The 20,691-nt window shown below is 34.3% G+C and overlaps 1 pseudogene; it reads left to right on the top strand.

The window, feature by feature from the left end:
• The first annotated feature begins 11,769 nt into the window (after nt 1–11,769).
• Nucleotides 11,770–20,691, top strand: part of LOC140009854 (protein FAR1-RELATED SEQUENCE 5-like) — an 85,502-nt pseudogene continuing 76,580 nt past the window's right edge.

Below are 20,691 nucleotides of genomic sequence, written 5' to 3'. Positions count from 1 at the left end.
ATATTTGATAGATTTAATGAGTCTAACGATTAAAGGACCGGATATCACATGTGGAATGGAAGCTGGAGGCTATATATATAGATTATCGAAACTTGAACGATGTGACTACGAAGCACAAATACTCCATAGCCTTACATAAGCGGGAATTTTGACCAATGGCAAGGAGCCGTGATATTATTCAAGTTGAATTTAAAGCAGAGCTATTACCAGTTGAGGATCCTAGAAACTGATGTGGTTATCATCGCTTTCAATTTAAGACATGGACACTTTGAATTGTCGGTACAACCTTCGAGTTGACTGATACACTAGTACCATTTATGGGCCTAATGCATCGGAGTTAAACCGTATTTGGATGAATCGGTGGTGACATTTGTTGATGATAAATCGGTATACTCTAAGGTTTGAGAAGATCACGAAAGACACCTGAAAATAGTTTTACCAACCCTGAGAGAACGCCAATTTTCGTTAAGCCCGATAAATGTGAGTTCGATTGGAAGAAAATAGCCTTTCTAGGTTATACAATATCTAAGGAAGGAATTGTTGTTGACTCAACTACAGTGAAAGTTGTTTAAGAGGAAACGACTAGAAAATCCTACCGAAATTTGGAGTTCTTGGTGGTAGTCGAACCTTTCCTTTGGTTTGATTAAGGAATTTTCTAAGAGTGCAAGACTTGGCAAGTTATTTGGAATTTTAAAAGTGAGGAAGAATTTTAAAAGTGAAAAGTGTTTAACCGATGCACTTGTGTTAGTCCTATCGAGCGGAGAAGGTAGTTTAGTGATTTATCCAGATGCTTTAAAGGATGGATTAGAATATATACTAACGATACATGGTGAGGCGATTGTGTATGTCTCTAGAAAATTAATAAATCACGAGAAAAAGTAGCCAACTCATGATTTGGAATTAGTGGCGGTAATAGTAGTATTAAGAGTGAAGACGTTACTTATGTGAGGTAGACATAAGGCCGATTATGTTGCCCTATGATCTGGGAATTAAAATATCTACTGAGGAAAATCAAGGTTTGATTGCTAGTTGAATGAATAGAAATTGTGCAACATGGGTTAGAAAACATAAGTTAGTGATTGATCTGGTAGACTTAACCATTACGAGAATGATATTGTCCTATGTGTGAATTTCGGGGACGAAATTCTTTTTAAGGAGGGGAGGATGTGAGGACCCGAAAATTTTCTTATTTATCGAATATTACAAGTTTACTTAAATATTTATTTACTCATTTTCTCCGAATTATTTATTTCGATCATTTAAAAAAAAATCCATTTATATGGAATAACGCCTCTTTTATATTTTAAAGCGTCTTGTTGGAAAATTCAATTTTTCGAAAAATTCGTTTAGATTGGAATAACGAGTACACGTTTTTTGGGGCTATACTTGAATCGGGAGTATATTAATATTGGAGAATTAAGAATGATCAATAATAGATTAAGAAAGATTAATTGAGGAATTAATACTTGACTCATGTAAAGACTCACAAAAATTTACCTATTTAAAACTCCAAATTCTAGCTCATTTAATTATTTATTTGGCCAATTGCCCCAAATATAATTTTCTAACATTTTTAGACCTAATTAAAGGGATCTATGGCTTAGTTATATTTTTAAAGTGACTCGTTTCAAAATTTAATTTCTGAAGACTCGTTAAGTGAAAATAGTGAATACGCGATTGGAGTAAATAATTGAATCAATGATACAATAAGTTGGGAAAAATTGGAGACATGTACATTAGTCCTAAACTAGATATTTTGTGTTTAAGTGGTCAAATATTAGTTAGTAATATTATCGTTATGAGAATTTCTTAGAAATTTCGCGTTATCGCGCTTAATTTGGAAATACGCGTTTTTACGCGCGCAATTAATTGAAGGACCTTAGACATTTACTTTGGGACTACTAAGAGTGAATAATGATAATATGAATGTAAGTGCATTATAGGTTTAGTGCACTAGTGTAACAAATTTAAGAGGAATCGAGCACAAAACGCGCGCGTACGCGCACTATTTGCGGTTGACTTTGTGCACCTAATACTTAACCATTAAGTTATCTTCAAGAAGCAAGTTCCATCAGATTTTTCCCTCTCTCTTCTCTCTCCTAACAGCTGAACAAGAGGAAGAAAAACAGCTCAAGAGTTCTTCAAATTCCTTTATCAAATCTTCATCAAACTTCCTCCAATTCACTTCAAATTTCACCCACACTTAGTTTAACATTTGGAGATTTCATCTAGCTAAGAAAAGGAGCTGCAATCCACGGGTTGTTCTGGAGCTAAGGAGAGCCGAAATTTCTGTCTTGCATATCAAGAGAGGTAATGGACGATCAACCTCTTAATTCTTGATTTATGGAAGTTAGATTACACTCATGAGCTTTTGGATTCTCATGGGTAGCTTTAAATTGTTGTAAAATGGGTGAGTGGGTTCTATGAACTCCCACTTTGATGGAAGGACTGATTTGATGATTGATGATGAAATTAATGGTGGTTTAGTGCTTATATTAGTGGATTAATGTTGAATTGTTGGTAGAAAATCAAAGGAGGTGCTTGGAGCAAAAGTGACCATTTTACCCCTGCCTTGTCCGACCACTTTTGTGCAAAATTTTGAGGTTCTAATGGCTTGATTATGTTTTTTACATGTTATATTGGTTGTGTAAAAAGTTTCATTGAAAAATAACTTGATTTGGTCACCCAAATGTTGGATTTACGACAGCTTAGCAATCTGGAAATTTATCCCCTATTCACACAGGCAGTGTATTTGTTTCGGCTATATCTTTTTACTCCGATGTCGGAATCGAGTGCCGTTTGTGGCACTGGAAACTAGACATTCCCATCTTTCTAACAATATAAAATTCACGTTCTGGTTCCATTTGAGTGATCCAAACCATTTGTTTTAAATCCACTGTCCTGTTTCGTTGCTTCCTGGAAGGCAGCACACGAGTTGCAAATTGATGCTCACGAATGAGCTGTTTATGGACAGATTTTGAAAATAGTTTCATCTGAGAAAATATAACCTTATGAGTCTATTTTCTAACGCCACCAACCACACTCAATTCCGAGTTGAATTGAGTGATTTATGATCGAAATTCAAAACTGACTTTGTGAACAAAAACAGCGTTTTGGACAGATTTGAAACTAACTACGGTTTGGGACTTGTTATCCAAAGCTTCTTATTGTAAATCATCTATCGAATGTACCTTGAACATATTTTGGACATTTCCTACTGGAATGAACCATGTTTGAGATGTTCCTTGACCAAATGTTTGGAAACGGCAAAACGGAAGTTCAAAGGCAGCTTAGCCTTAGAATTTCTTGGAATTTCAACGGTTTTGTTAACCTACTTTCTGTGCTTATTTCTCCATGAAATTTGGTAGAGGAACAACCCTTATATGGTAGTATTATACTACTAATTTTGGTGTTATTCCGAGGCCGTTTCATGGTTCAAATAAATTTCCAAAGTTCATGACTTGGTGTTGGAAAACCCTTGTTTAACAAGGAAATTTGGGTAACTTTGAGCTACCATATCTTGGTGCTCGAAACTTCAATTCTCATTCCGCTTGTTTTATTTTAAACCTTGTTTGCAACTCTAATTGAATTCCAAATTCCAAAGGCTAGTTCAAATTGGGTGAATTTTTCCGAATTTTCAAAGTTGGCCAAAAACCAACCCCGAAAGCTGTCCTCATGTTTAAAACAGCAACTTTGAGCCAATTTTTGAATACTCTCCGTTTGGAATCTTAGAAAAGTGTATTCTAGGAACTTTTAGTACTTTGGGAGAGGTTTCCAACGGTACCAAGTTTTTCAATTTTTGACATGTGAAATGTGAGATACGATTTTTCAAAATATCGTATCGAAACTGAATTTTTCCTAGAGCTGGCAATTTGTCCCAAGTCCCAATGGGCTACCCATGCCCAAAGGGACTTTGGGCGGGATGGGTATTATAATTTGGTATTGGGTTTAAGTTGGGACACATCCCAACTGTACCCATTAATGAATGGGAAAGGGTGGAAAATACTTGGGTACCCATTGGGCTCAAATAGCAAGGGCTCAGTTTGGATTAGCTATTTTTTAGGGGTGTTTTTGATATATTTTATTGTAGCAGTGCATATAAAAAATTTTTACTATAAAATGTTTTTGAAATATTTGATATACTAATATGGATGGGATGTTTCTTAAGTTATTGTATATTACTGTAACATTGTATTTGAAAAACTTATTTTTTGAAAAAATAGCCAATCCAAACGGAGTCTTAGATTCAAAAATTATATTTAACAATTTTTATAGTCATACCAGCGAATATAATCTAGTAGTCTTACTAGTCATTATCCACAAGAATTTCCAGCATTTCAGTCAGTTTAGACTTATCAACCTTGGACGATGATGAGGATAAATATTCAACATTCTAAGGACCTTAGCCATCTTGATATATGTTGGAATATGGCTGTATATCTATCTTTTCCTTTATTTGTTAATCCAATTTTTGGTGAGAATCCTGAGTATAAAGCACTTGCATGTTTATTTAATAAAACTAAAAGAAATTTAATAAATCAAAAATATTAAAATTATATAAAAAAATAAAAAATGAATTAAAGGAAAAAAAATGTAGAAAATGGATTTGGGTATTGGGCGGGATCAATCTAAACCCATCCCAAAGTGATCCCGCCCAAATTAGTCCCAAAACACATATGGGTAAGGTTGGGCCCAAACCCATATGACTCGATTCCATTTCAAATCCAAGCAAATCCCGCCCATCCCGCCCAAATTAGTCCCAAAATTATTTTCCGAATTTCAAGGAAATGGAGTTTTTCAAGTATTCCTTATTCCTTCGATAGTACTTGAACGTTTTTGCTTGATTTCCAATTTTAAAAAAAAAACTCGATTGCTATTGTACTTTAAGAAACTCCACTTGAACCTCGATTTACGAGTAATTGAGGTTCATTTTCATGAAATTTCCCTAGATTGTACTAGTGCACAATCTTCCTTGATAATTGGGATGTGTGAATGATAATTCACTATTATTTGCTCAGGCGCACATGAGGACCTTCAAGAGGATCCCACGGTGGAAGTTTGAACCTCCAAGTGACACTTTTGCTATTGACTCACAGTGAGTGTCAAGTGTGTGTATTATGTGATATCTCTGCAAAGTGATAAGTGTTATATAAATTGATATTTTGAAACCTTTGAATCGAGTGTGTACTTTATCGCACTCGTCCTCATTTAAACGAAGTGAACTTAAGTTCGTGAAGTGAAGTGCTTACTTGTTTAAGTAACTTGTTAAGTGAATATATGTGAAGTGTTTAAGTGATTATTTATGCTGTGATTGCATAAGTCGTTGGAGTGAACCTCCTCGATACAAAAGTGTAAAAGTGGGGGATGCCCAAACTCTCTTATTGGCTAGCCTTGGACTCGAGCCAGCATGGGCTTGGTCGAGCTCCTCAGTGAACCATGAGATTTCATAAGCTCGACCTACTGAGAGGTCTTGCTTGGCATACTCACTGAAGTATCGCCTCATAAATGTATTGCGGGCTCGGTGTGGTATGTAAGGTTGAGAAGGGGAAGTGTAAGTGATGTGTCTACGGATTAAACCTACCCGGTTGACGGAGTGTCAACGCATGGAGGTTCGTGATCGTGCAAGTGGAAAATAGCTCTTGAGAGCTCCCATATCCTTGAATTATTTCTGGTTACTTTTCAGTGAAGTGATCTTTATTGAATGGTTATTGTTTTAAATTGATTAATTTGGGAGTGTTACTTGAACTATGTGCTTGCATGTGTGTTCTTGGCCTCACGAGCGTTTTGCTCACCCTGTAAATTTGTTTTCCTTAACAGGATTGGCATGGAGTGAACTTGAGGAAACCCCCTTTTGATGTACCTTTGGTTGAGGGTTTCTAATGTATATTTGGACTGGACCTCTTATTGGTTGTACTTTTGGGGAACCTAATGTATGGTTTGGATATTCGATGTAACCTTTGGAAATCCGATGTAAGGATTGGATAATTGTTAAACATCGTTAAGTTTGAACGCTTCCGCACTATTCGACTTTATTTATCTGGTTGTGATGTCTAGTACTGTTTTAAGCTTGAACGGGATTTGTACCGAGTCCTGGCGAGAGTTGGGCAGGCGTTCCGCGGATACCCTTTAGTTCGCCTTAGAGAAAAGTGGGGGCGTCACGAAAATGAAGTTTGAAATATGAAAGTTAAGTGTTGAAAAATTATTGATGCATTCATACCCATTTTTTAAAAGAAAATAACAGAGTTAATTGCTTTGCATTTTAAAATTAGATAATTAACATACATATTTATTTCTTTCATACTTAACATTGTTTCCTTTTATATTTAAAACAATTATTATATTGCCTTATCTTTTGCAGTTTAGGCATTGTTTACATCCTAATATTAGACACCCAGATGGACTCTAGAATCTTACGTATTATAAAGTAATACTTTAGATTTTCATATAGATTTATAACTTTTAAAATCTCATATTGAGAGTCAGTTGTGCAATTCACGGAACTAAGAAAATATAAAATGTTAGGTATTTCTTCCTTGAAATTTTTGAATATTTTCAAAAAAATCCTTTATAAATTTAAACTTTTGCTCTTGCTCAACTAGGAAATATTCTATGTTTTATACCAAGTTTTGGATATGTTAAAGTTGCCCCTTCAAAGTAAAATTTTTGGTTCCATCTATGAATTGCCCTAATATTTTTCCTACTTTATTCAAGAGTTTAAGTTCATTACTGGTTGTCAAGATTGCCTTATAATTTTCTTTTAATTCAATTTACTGCAATAAAAGTTTTCAATAGTTATAATTTCTTTCAAAAGTTGCAATGAGAGCTTCAATAAACACAAAATTATGAAGCACTTTATTTCTGTAATGGAATCCATTTTAACTCCTATAAGCAATCTTACCAGTTTATTGTATATAGAAATTATTCCATACAAGATTAAGTTCATTTATTTGGTATTGATGGCAAAACATGTAACTTAAAATTACAAGTTATATGAACTTGATGTGATTGCCATATTTGATTGGTCGTTAAAACAGAAGACAACATTGAATGCCACAACTCCACAAATGTCACACCAACTCCTAGGTAACACTTTCCTATGACAGAAGTGAAAAATAATTCTTTTTAAAGTTTCAAGGTCTCTCACAAAAATTTAACTTTATATACATATATGAAACAGGTGTTGTTTAAATTTAACTGTTGTCCAAGCCGAATACAATCCTAAAGTTACATTGTGTGAGGATATAACAGCATTTTACATGGGATGCCCAATGAAAGATTAAATTATATTGAATCAATTAAACTATCATGCCCCAACCTGCACGTGCTAGTCACGAAACATCCGTTGTATCCCTCAAGTCTAGCTCTCAAAATACAAGGCATCGTAAAACTAGAAAAATTAACTAAAATAAAATAGCATTACTGAAGCCTAGTATAGTGTGGTACAAATTCAAATTAGAAACATCCTATAATTAGCTAAAAAGTCCATATGCTCCACATCTAGTAAAAATAACCTATACAAGCATCAACTAATTATTGAATAACCAAGTATTACGATACTACTAACTACTGTCTACAAAGGATCTTGTAGAAATCATCTTCGGGGTTTTCGACATAGACTAACTCATAATCTTCAAAATCTACGAAAGTAGTAAAAGTGGATTGAGTAATATTCACTCAATAGGCAGCAACTACTCATCTATTGGACCATGTAATTATAGCATTACGTATATTAAAACATTTTCACACACTTTACATGCATGATTATTCAAGATAACATTCAGCTGGTAACGTATAATAATAATGAGTGGTAATGGCAACTTGCAGTTCACAACATTGATAATCCTACAAAAGAAGTACTAAGAACGTAAACATTTTATATTAACTCATAACAAGTACATGCAATATCTGACTTCTAAGTCTAGCGGTTAAACCCCACTAGGAGGCGACTAAGAGGTTTCTAGATTACCGGTTGATCACATAACATAAGTCAATCGACCAGACTCTATACCGACTCCCAACACCAACATAACATAACATACCAGGGTTATAGCCCCTACCATCTATTTCATGACTATTAAGAGTTTTTCTTATCTTAAATTCATTTCATATGTCACATGCATATTTCTTTCATTTCATAAAACATGCCACTTATATTGTAATGTATTGTATATCAAAATATTTCAAATAGATTACATGATCCATTTGCATATAATAAAATAGAACTTGCCTTTAAGAAAAATTTCACATTTAATACTTGAAAATTCAGAGGGGTAAACATCACTTACCTTTGATCTACTGCTCAAGTGGGACTACCTTAGAATTTCTTAAACTTGTTTCATACCTATCAAATACACCAGTGTTCTAATTAGTTGATAGTTCACACACATATATATATATATATATAAATAAGATTATGATAAACTCTAAAATTTATGTCTAGACAACTATATAAAGTATGAGAAAAGTTTTCTAATGCGAAAGTTTCTATTTTGGGAAAGTTAACTAATTTGGAAAGTTCCTCTTATTTTAGAAAGTTTCCTAATTTAGAAAATTTTTTCCTTATATCAGCCCCCCTAAATAATTATTCGTAATCATACTTATTTCAAATTTATCATTATCATAATAATAATAATAATTATTATTATTATTATTATTATTATTATTATTATTTTATTTTATTTTATAGAAAATGGTTCAAAAGTCTATAGAAAATTTATCAAATAAGTATGTACATGGGTTTAAAAAAAAATATTCGTACACATGGTCAATGAAAGATAAAAAAATTTATTTTGTGAAATATGAGGGATGAAAAAATTCATTTTATGAAATGTAAGGGACAAAGCAATTCATTTTGTGAAATATGAGGAACAAAACAATTCATTTTGTAAAATGTAAGGGACTATGGATCGAATTATGTAAATTTGATTTGATAATTTTATCCCTAAAAAATGATCACATGCAAAGCACATGGTTGGATTTCGACAAAAAACTAGTTGGAAATCTAGATAAGATCAAATTTGACCAATGTGAATTTATAAGAGACGTAAAATTACACTTTTAAAAGTAAGGGATGAAAAAAGTCATCTTACAAAATGTGAGAAACGTTTTGAACGATTTTTCCTCTATTTCATTTTCATTTATACTTTTATTTTATTTCATTTTACTTTTATTTATATTTTTATTTATATTTTTATTTATTATTATTATTTAAAATTATAATAAACGTGTACTTAAATACCTAAGACTTATTTTACTCTTCATAAATTTATCTAATAATACTAGGTTAATATGTCTTAGACTTCTATTAAAGTATCTTGGACTTAATTAATAAACCATAAACCTTAATAACTTAACTTGTAGTCCAAAACCAAATTCAGTTGGGCTTTGATGTTTAATAATCATCATGATAACCCACGTAAGATGGACTAGTCTTATATATGGAATTTGTTAATTGAAAGTTTCTCAGACCCATACTTTACTTCTAGCCCAATTATACATGTATTTCTTATTTTTCACCTGCCATGGTTAATATCAGCCCAAGGTTGTTTGGCCCAAAAATTTCTTTTGTTGTCTTCTAGCCTTAGCCCAACACCAAATTAATCTCAACCCAATATCCAACTGAACAACACCCATAAATAACCCAACTATCATTTGACCCAGTTCCATTTTCTCCAAAACTGACCCGAATCCACTTCCAACCACCCTGCCCGGTCCACATTATCCGACCCAATTTCTTGACCCAACCAACTCAACGGTCTTCTTCTTCCTCCTAATTTCACAAGTTTTTTTTTTGGCAAAAATCCTAAACTCCAAAAACCTAAACCCCAAGACTCATCACCAATATCATCATCATCATCCTCACCCCTCCTCCATTATTTTTCAACAGCCGGCCTCTTCCATTTCAAGAGCAGCAACCACCGTAGCGGAGAGCAGCCACTACTTGCTTCCATTTGGTTGGCCAAAGGCTGGTCGGCGACCTAATGGTGAGAAGAGGATCAGCAGACCCTTTTTCTTCCCTTGTGTTGCTGAAGCTTGAAGCTTGAGCAGCGGTCCCTCTTTTTTCTTCTTCCAATATTTTCAGTCATAGGTTCACAATTTACAAAAGATTAAATTTAATTCATTTTTCATTTTTTTATACTTCACCCCGATCAAGTCTTTATCATCTACATAATTTACTCTAAGATGACACGTTTTCCTAGCCAAACATGAATCTCCCTAATCTTCATGACAACAAATAAATAGCTACATATATATATGTATACATATACATGTATGTTAAAATCATCAAAACAATACTTGAAATTGACAAAACTCAAAAGAAAAGTTTTAGAGTAAATCTTTCCTACACCGTCAGTGTATATCTACTTTACATTGACAACTCACCATATTGCGCCACCTCGTTAATGAAGATTGGAAATCTATTATAACCTATAACCATTACCAATTACCAAATATAAAATATTTTAATGGTAATATCTCGTTTAACTAATAGGATATGGAGCCATATAGCAAATTCCACGGCATTCATTATCACTAGTAATTCGCCTCTTCCTTCTCTTTCTGTTATATTCTGGATTTACAACCAAGTTCCTCCATTGATCAGCTCAAAATTGGGATGACAAGTTAGACTTCTTTAATCTTTCTCTCTCTCTTTTATACGTATGATGTCTTTCATATACCCACTTTAACTCAATTTTTACAAAGTGTAAACCCCAATTCAATATTTGTTCAAGAATGGATTTTGTAGTATAAAAGAAAGATGAAATAAATATGTCAAAAAATAAGGAAAAGTAACTAAGTTCCTCTTTATATTGCAAAATTTTAGTGTAGGTCTATTCAACTATGTGAGTGGAAATCCTAGAAATCCTTATTAAATCTATTTTGAATATTTCAAGAGTGGTTGTTTTTATTCTCGTGTTTATTGAATTTAGTGAAGCTTGTGTTTTTATATATATATATATATATATATATTTAGTGTAAGTTGGAGGACTCGAACCTGAAACCTCTCGCTTACACTCAGTCCCTCCGTATCACCCAACCTATCCCTCCCCCTAGTGAAGCTTGTGCCTCTAGTTTGGTATTGTGGCTACATATTTCCAAAAAACAATTAGTACCTTTGATAAAATACTATTCAGTAGCAACATAGTTGAGTAGAGGTAGGATCCTTACGGTTTTGTAGATTATTTTATCTAAAACAAAATCCCAAATTTTATGGATGAATTTTCACTGGAGCCTATTACCATTCGCCAAATCCATTCTAATCATTTAATTTTGGAGATAACTTGAAAATTAGTCAATTTGGTTATTGTTAATATAGTTTTTGCCTTGTCTTATTCGATCGGTTTAGGTGACTTCGGAAACAATGCATCACTTACCATGCATTTTCTGGTTCCATAAGATAGGAAAAGTTTTTTTTTTTGGTTGAAATCATTAATCTTAGTTTTCTATTTTGTTTGAGTCTAGGCCATAAGTTACACTTTTGCGAAACAAATTTACTATGAATAATATCTAGACTGACATAATTGACTCATTTTTAGCAGATGATGTTTTCAAATATACATTTTTTGGCATCTATATATTTTGATTATGTTGGCTTCATTTTTATTTGATCTTATTTGGACAATTCTAAAATGCAGATTCGATTGAAATGATAGATTTTTCTCATGAAAGAGACAAAGACGAACAAACCAATCAAAATGTGGAATGTGAACTTGGTAGTGAATGTCCTATGGAACAAGATCAATTTGACCTGACGCTGCGCATGGATCTATGCTTGAAGATTCTACTAAGGAACAGATTGAACATGTAAAAGAGGTGAATTTATATGTTGGAATGGAATTTGAATCATTGGGTGATGCCTTTAAGTGTTACTCTGACTATGCACATAATAAAGGTTTTAGTGTGCGAAGGAATCGTATCACGAAGTCAAGGAGCGATAAATTGATAATTGGACAAGAATTCATTTGTTCCAAAGAAGGATTTCACTCCAAAAAGGATTCTCAAACTGATATGCCACGGGATAAAACAAGATAAGGATGTAAAGCATTGGTGTATGTATCCCAAAAGGCAGAGGGTAAGTGGATTATTGCTAGACTTGTTTTAGAACATAATCATGAACTTGCCTTTCCTTATAGTAAAAAATTCTTACGTTCAAAAAGAAAAAAAAAGTAAGGCCCAAAAGGATTTGATTGATATGCTAGATCAATCTAGTGTTCGCCCAAGCAAAATTGTCTCAGTTTTGGCTACTCAAGTTGGGGGAATTGGAAACTTGAATTTCACTGATCAAGATGTTTGTAACTATTTGAGCACAAAGAGGCAAAAGGAACTAGAAAAAAGGAGATGCACAGTTAATGTTGCAATATTTCAGAAGCGACAGTCTGAGAATCCTAGCTTCTTTTATGCATTCAAGTAGATATAGAGGGTCGCCTTGCTAATTTATTTTGGGCTGATGCTAAGTCATCATATAAACACTTTGGTGACGTGGTTACATTTGACCCGACATACCAGACAAATAAATATAAGATGCCTTTTGTTCCATTAACTGGAGTTAATCATCATTACTAGTCAATTTTGTTTGGGGTGCTCTACTTTGGGATGAAACCGAAGAATCATTTGTTTGGTTGTTGCAAACTTGGTTAGAAGCAATGTTTGGGTGCCCTCTTAAAACTATCGTTACAGACCAAGACACTGTGATAACAAATGCTGTTGCTAGAGTTTTACCGCATAGTACACATCATTTTTGTATGTGGTATATTGAGAAAAAATTTCGAGTGACACTTAGTCATATTTATCACCAAAACAGTGATTTCAAGTATCATTTCTCAAAATGCATTCATGATACTTTCACTCTAGAAGAGTTTGAAATGGCTTGGACTGAGTTAATTGAGAAGTACAAGTTGCAAAATAACACATGGTATATTCAATTCGTGAAAGACGGGTTCTTGCTTTTGTGCGTGCTAGTTTTTACGTAGGAATGTACCTTATTTTTTCTTTGGTTAAAAAAATAACATTTCACTAAAACTTTAAATCTTAGGATAGTGATAATTAAAATTTTTAATTATATAATTATTTACTTTTGTATAATTGCTATTGTTTTGTCTAGGTATGTCAACTACCCAAAGAAGTGAAAGTATGAATAAGTTTTTCAAAGACTATCTGAATTCTAGCATACCTATGAGTAAATTTGTGACTCAATATGATAGGGCTATTGAGGCAAGGTATGATAAAGAAAAAGAAAACAATTTAAGACAATTTTCCTGGGCAGGTGGTTCGCTAAACCCTGGGGTACACTGTAGGGGGTTGTGGGGTCGTCATAGGTGGTATCAGATCCATTTCGCGTGATCTCTGCGTGGGGTGACCTGGACCAAGTGGTGTTATGGTCCCAATTACGTGAAAAGTGTAAAGGATTAGATGCTCTTCTTGAGCGTAAGTTGTGAATCATGAATGCGGTAGGCATAAAATCGTTATCTCGATACTTGGGGAAAATTAGATATGTATGTCGGGTAGGAATCTCAAATGTGGTTGATTTCTTCTTGGGACTGGATAGCTCGAGGGGTGAATTATCATATTTTCGGATTCTTGTACCCGAGTACCAAAGAGTGATACCTTTATGATAAATCGATATCCCGAGTAATATTGGGATAAGTCTGGATGGCGAAAACCAAGGCACGGGGGATGCAAATAGTCTGAACTTTGGATATATTGAAGATATTAGTGAGATTTGGGACCCTTATTATTAAAGTGTACATACCTGGTTGTACTTTTTTGAGTTTTGATTAAGTGTAGTGCTTGAGCAATACCTGGGGTTAATGTCCCATAGGGTATGTGATTTGTTATTGTCGCGCCCCACTTTTTTTTGGAAAAAATAAAATAATTGTTTTTTTGTTGAATTTTATTGATTTGGGAAAAATGAATTTTGTTGATAAAAACAAAAATGGGTCTAAATGGGACTTTTGAAAATGCGACGATTTGACCCAAGAAAAATAATTCAAAAAGGGTTTTTATATGAAAAATGGAGTCGCCACTTGGTATAGAGTTAGGGTGTACCAAGTCACCCAAAAAATGAATTTTTTAAAGAAAAAAGTAAGAAAACCCTTTTTAAACGACTCCTAGTCCACGTAAAACAAAGAAAAAGGTTCGGGAGTCACATTTGACGAAGGGGAAGGCAAGGATAAAAATCCAAGGCACCCCTTCGACCTAACCAAGGCTAGTTGCGTGATTTAACCCTTATTTTCCTATATTTTCTACCCAAAGTATGTATTGCAAATTGGATTTGACTAATGAATGAGAAATGCAATCCTAAGTCTAAGAAATGTTTCTTATGAGGCTTTTGGTCCCATTCACACGAGTCGTGACGGCCAATAAGGAAAGTCCTCATAGAAAATCATGAATGATGCAAATGAGGACTCAAATGAGAGTGTAAGTGTGCAAAGTGTAGAAAAAAGTGCATGTGTGCAATTTGAAAGTGTTTGTGTGCAAATGAATGAAATATAAATGCTCGTGTGCAAGTGAATGAAAATAGTAAATATATAAGTAAAATAGGTGCAATGTGTGAAGTGAAAAGTAAAGAAAGTGAATAAGTGTGTGAATATGACATGTGGATTTAAAATATATAATTAGTGAGGAAAATAGTGAGAAAATGATATGAAAATGCATGAACTTAGAGGAATGCATCAGGTCGGGTGCGGGAATGACCTCTAGTTTTTGTGATTTTAATTTTCCCTTTGATTAGAAGGAAAAACTAGCGTGCTAAGGCTATTTCGAAGCCACACTCGCTCGTTTCCCTTACCCAAGGGGGTTTTCACGCAAATGAACCCTAACTAGCATGAGATGCAAGTCCTAATGTGAAGGGGAAGGGGTTTGAGGAACATGCCAAATGATAAACTAAAGAAAAATGCGTGATATGTGGTGATCATGCACTTAATGAAAAAGGAAAAAAAAAAAAAAAAAAAAAAAAAAACCTATTGGGTCTAGCATTGGACTAGTCCTTTCTATGACATCCTACTATCATTAGATTAGTGAAAAAGATGAACCACAACTAGCGTTGGACTAGTGTGGTGACGTACATTCATCCATCACACTCATTCAGGTTATGAAAAGCGAGTAGACATGCCAAAACACTCATAAACATATAGCACATAACACTTAGCATGCTCGACTAGATGCAAGGACCTAACAAAGCAAATTAACACATAGCAACTAAGCATGCAAGACAAATAAGACGATTAAAGCCCTAACTATTACATTTGCTAGCTAAAACAAAGGGGAAAGAGAAAATGGACCAAATTACTTGCTACGCCCTATCTATTACAAGCCAAGAGGTGTACACATACCCCATAAAGAACAACTTAAATAAAAGTAAAAATAAATGAAATAAATGCAAGGAATTAAGGAAAAGCAAGGAAAACGAAATAGACATGCATATTCACATAACACGTAGGAGCACGTAGGGTCAAATGAAGTGCAAATAAGGGATAGAATGTACCTCCCTTGAGTCGATGCTCTAATGAAGTGAAATTATTAAATTACCCTCCAAAATAATAAAAAGGTCAAGGTACCACTTTAATTATCAAATAATCACATGAAACAACCATTAAACACAAAAGTGGAAATTAAGCATGAAACGAAAATTAACTATGGAATAGATCATGCACGTGCAAGCAAAACTCGGTCTTAAATAAAAGGTCTCAAGAATCTAAAGTGGAGTGCTAAATTGAAATGCTTACGATGGAATCCATCACAATCAAATGCAAAAATCACAAAAAGAGAAAAACTATCACAGAAATTATTTATTATGATTAAATAACAAAATTATCTAAGAAAAACTGAATCAAATGAAACCAAGACTATGAATTCTTCCAAGATTATTAAGCTTTCATGACATTGGGAATTATCCATTGAAATTTGTCCACAATTCACGTAAAAACATACCGAAGCGAATTATCATGTAAAAGGGATCCAATTGCAAACATTAATCAATCATGTGAGCCCAATTAGAACATTTAAGAACTTTAAAGGTTCAAGAATGATGAAAAAGTCAAGTCATGGTTCAGATTGCAAATACTTTAGGACTCAATTGCAAGAAATTAAAGCATAATTGGGTCATAGTGCAGCAAAGGGGAACTTAGGGGATCAAAGTGCAATTTTTGAAGTTATTCATGCCGACTCATGCAAACAACGTAGAAGCTCTTCTGCAATTTCTGCCGCAACTCTTGCATCTCCAAACCAGGCATGTTTCATACCAGAAAAATGCACAAAACCCATTGTTTGCCAAACCGACTCAGCTAATGGCTTAACAAACTAAAACTTAGATCAAAGAAGCAAGATCATCAAATGTTTTTCTCAGCTTTAACCTTAAACTCCTACATTCAGCATAAGGTTCAGAGGGAAAAGAGTGCAGAAATCGGGAACATATGCAAACATTTGAAGAAAGAAAGCTGCTGCAACTTCACGTAATCTCAGCAAACCAAATTTATGCCACGGCTTTGAAACAAATTCCAATCAAAACATGGCTGAACATGTCTAAATAATGCACTTGTTGGAAAAGTTTCATGCAGGTTTTCATTCAAAGCTACAAAACAAGCTTCTGCAAATCAAGAACCAACGCATGCTGCTGCCCTTTTGTTTCCAAAACTTCAGCAATTTTTAGCAGCAAATACATCCATTTCATCATACAAACAAGTTCACCAAACCAGAAATTATTGACCCAAATCAAAACATGAAATTTTGTTTGCAGGATTAAGATGACAAATCTGATTTTTGATCGACAGAGAAAAGGAAAGTGCAGCAAAGTTTTTCGGCAATTCTTATCCGCAAAGCTTTCCACAGCTCCTAAACACACTCAAATTCAATATGAACTAAAGCAACAAGACAACCACCTAATCATCTCACTTTGCAACACAAAACTTTAGGATTTGAAGCACAAAATTCAGGTAGAGAAAGCGTGCAGCACTGGATATAAAACTGCTGCAATTTCCTTGGTTTCTTGACCAAGCACAGAAAAATCAGCGTTATCCACTTCGTTAGAAGCCAAGTAATTTAAACGCCAAATCTAATCATTCTAATGAGGTTGAATACTGAATTTAAAACACAAACCAAAAGGCATGCACCTGCAACTTTCCTCCTATTTGGCCATGAGACAATGATGAAACCAGATTCATCAAAGTTCAAACTGTGAAACAAGGAGGAACCGTAACATTTTTAGCACATTCAAAAGGACAACTAGTTATGAAAAACTGCAGCAAAGATGCAAGAGAAAAGGCCCGTGGCAAACATACTCAGGATACACCAATTAACAAACAAAACTGAAACTTGCACATAACAGGAACCTTAGTAACCAATCAAATGATCATTGCGGCAATAAAACAAACAGCTCCAATCTTGTTGCTGCAATTTTGTTCCAACTTCCAACACCAAATTCAGATCCAATCACATACCTTAACCAAGTTTTCTTGATATAACATCCGAACTTAGAACTAAACAAACAAAATTTTGACAATCGAACAAGCAAAGACATAGGAAGGAACTCAAAACGTAGAAATAATTGCTGCAACTAACCTTCACTTGACACATAAAGCTAACGATTTTTATGCCTTACCAACATAAATTTCTGTTATACTAGAATCACAAGCTGCAAAACAACATGCAAGCTCTCGGTTCCTCACTTTAGGTCCAACTCACATTTTTTTTATATATCAAAATTCCCTTCAGCCACAAATTATTAGTCACGCTTAAAACCAACATGCAACCCGTATTCAGCTACATGCATGATCAAACAAACAGCTACCCATCAGATTTAATCCAAAACCAATTTCGGATGTCATAAAAAAAAACATCTAACCAGAATTTCATCCAATTCTCTCGGTTGACATGCATGCAACCAGTTTTCTGTTTCATTTTCTTTTCTTGTTTAATCCGAACTGATTACCCTCGCGTATAGCATAATCATTTAGTTTCCAGCTAGCTAAGCACATAACTAACTCAGATTATCATAAGTTGGTCAAATAAAGTTGCAAATTTCCAGCTTAAGCTCTCGGCAACCACAGTTCCTTCAACATCAGATTTTTCTGTGACTTAATCTAACATCTAACCACACAACCACCACATGCAAGCCCATAGTCAACACCTCCTACCCTTAACTAGTCAATTTAATTCCAGAAATTACCTCAGCTTGGAGTACACACACACGATTAGCAGCAGAAATTATTTTCCTCCCCTCGGCAGTCCAGAAAAATGCAGACCGCTAGCTCTCTCCCTCTCTCCCTTGCTCTGGCTTGCGGCTGGATGAGGGAAATCTGGTCTCAAGCTCTTCTCCAGCTCACGGATGGAAGACAGGCTAAATCGCAAGTCTCTCTCTTCCCTCTCTAGTTTACGGACCGAAAGAAAAGAATCAAGAAGCTCCGGCTCCCTCTTTCTCACTCTCGTCGATGATACCAAGGCAGGAAAATGGAAGTGAAGTGTTGTTGTTGTTTTTTAGGTGTGATAGTGGATAGGGAATGGTTCGCAGTTGAGAGAGGTGGAGTCTTTAAGAGGAGAAGATCATCCGGCAGAAATGGAATTGTGATTTTTTTATTCTTTTTTTTTTTTTTTTTTTTTGTTTCTTTGTTTTTTTTTGTTTCTTTTAATTATTTAACAAAAATAATAGTAAAACTAAATAATAATAAAAACCACAATTTTAATTACAAACACATCGAAATAAACAAACTAAAAATAACAAAATTACCATTTTCGATCTTTTCTTTCATTTTTCATCATTTCTCATCATTTTTTTTTCTTTTCTTTTTTTTTTTTTCAAAATAAATTAACAAAAATAAACCAAAATGCCAAAAAATTAAATTTGAACGTATTTTTGTGAACAATTTTCCTTTTTTTCTCTTTTTCCATGATTTTTCTACGTTAAAACTTAAAAATTAAAATAGAAACTAGAAACTAAAAAAACTAAAAGCAACCACGACAAATGAGAATAAAAAGTAAAAGAAATTACACCAAAAATTTGGTGTCTACAGTTATGATATGTATATAAGGAGAGTGTTTTATTTTCAATGTGTTCTATTGTTTTCATTTTATGATTTGAAAATGCTTTTATCGAGCTTTATAGCTACTTTATTTTGCTTATACCTATATCGTCTATTTTTCAAAAGAGGCATGGAGCTGCTAGAGTGTATGCCTTAGACCATTAGCAAGTGCCTAACACATCTAAAGTGGTAGAAGGTACGATTCATATTTTCCATTGTCTGGCTAAAATTTTGGCTAATGGTGATACTTGAGAGCTAGAGACGGACATGCAAGAAAAATACCCTGAGCTATTTACGAATAAATATATGAATTTCGAGGTCGAAATTCTCTTAAGGAGGAGAGAGTGTAACGACTTGAAAATTTGTTTATATTTTGTTATAATTCCCTGTTATTTTGAATAAGTTAATTTATAATTCCTTTTATTACTAATTTTATTCCCTCAATAGTTGTAATATAAAATAGAATCGAGAGTTTTGCTTTTACTTTTATAGTTAGAGCAAATTAGAGTTTTTGCGCATTTTGGTAGTGTGATCACTTGGTGAGGTGTGTGTACTAAATTTGGTGGATAAGAGCGAGTATTAAGTAAGAGGAAGTGTGTGATTGGAAGTGCTAATAATAAGTTAGTGAATCTGTAACACCCCCACCATCCTCCTAGGGTACCCAAGGGTTTGGCAGACCGCCTGCCTAACTCTCGCCAGGACTTAGTCACGTATCATGAAAATTTACAAATAATAATCTCAATAATACAAGCGGTATCAATTACAACCTTCAATATTGATACACTCGTGGACCTCCAATGTCCACATAATCTATAATACAGCCAAAGAGTCAAACTTGCAAAAATCAAACCAAAACAAGTCGGCTACACATCTATGAAGTACTTGCTCAAGCAACTAACAACTTAGAAGAAATCGAGACCTTTCTCAATTCAACCTCTCATGTTCTCATCCCTGTAAGGAAAACAAATTGAACGGAATGACCTAAAAGCCCAGTGAGGTTCCAAGTAACCAAGCAGGTAAAACAATAGGCTAGATACCATACACCGGATATCAAGAACAAGTCACACTCAAACAGATCATGACCCAGTATCTAGTTAAGCAAGTAGCGAAATAGATCATACAAAAGTGTACAGTAAAGAACATATTCATGGTAAAGGATATAGGTTGCTCTCAGGAGCAAGTTCCATTGTAGCTTGATCAAGGTCTGTTGACTCTCGTCAACCACGAAAGTATAACGTCCATAGATCTCCACTTTATACCAATTTCCATCCACCAAACATACCGCTTACAAGGCCTGAACACCCAAGAAGTACCCGAGATTCATCGATCTCCTCGACCAAGCCCTTGCTGGTTCGATTCGACCAACTAACCCTAGGTTGGACTTATAATCCCAAATATTCAGTAATTCAGGATCTGGCTTATAACCCCAAGTATTCAGTAATCAGGAATGGAGTCGTTGGCTGTTATTCAACTCTCATACAGTAATGATTGGAGATGTTAGTTGTCACTTAACGCTCCGTATTCAGTAATATCAGTATTCAGGTGATGAATTCCAGTCAGGAATAAATAGGTTAAGAACTTTGTCCTTTACCCAAGATTTCCCAACTTACCCGAGCGCTTTGAGGCTGGTCTAAAGCAAGAGGTCCAACGAGTAGTCAATTCAGCCCTTACTGACTTA

Source organism: Coffea arabica, chromosome 6e (genome assembly GCF_036785885.1).
Source record: "Coffea arabica cultivar ET-39 chromosome 6e, Coffea Arabica ET-39 HiFi, whole genome shotgun sequence".
NCBI classification, from domain to species: Eukaryota; Viridiplantae; Streptophyta; class Magnoliopsida; order Gentianales; family Rubiaceae; genus Coffea; species Coffea arabica.
Note: the sequence above shows the minus strand (reverse complement) of the source record. Positions and strands in the feature narration are given on the sequence as shown.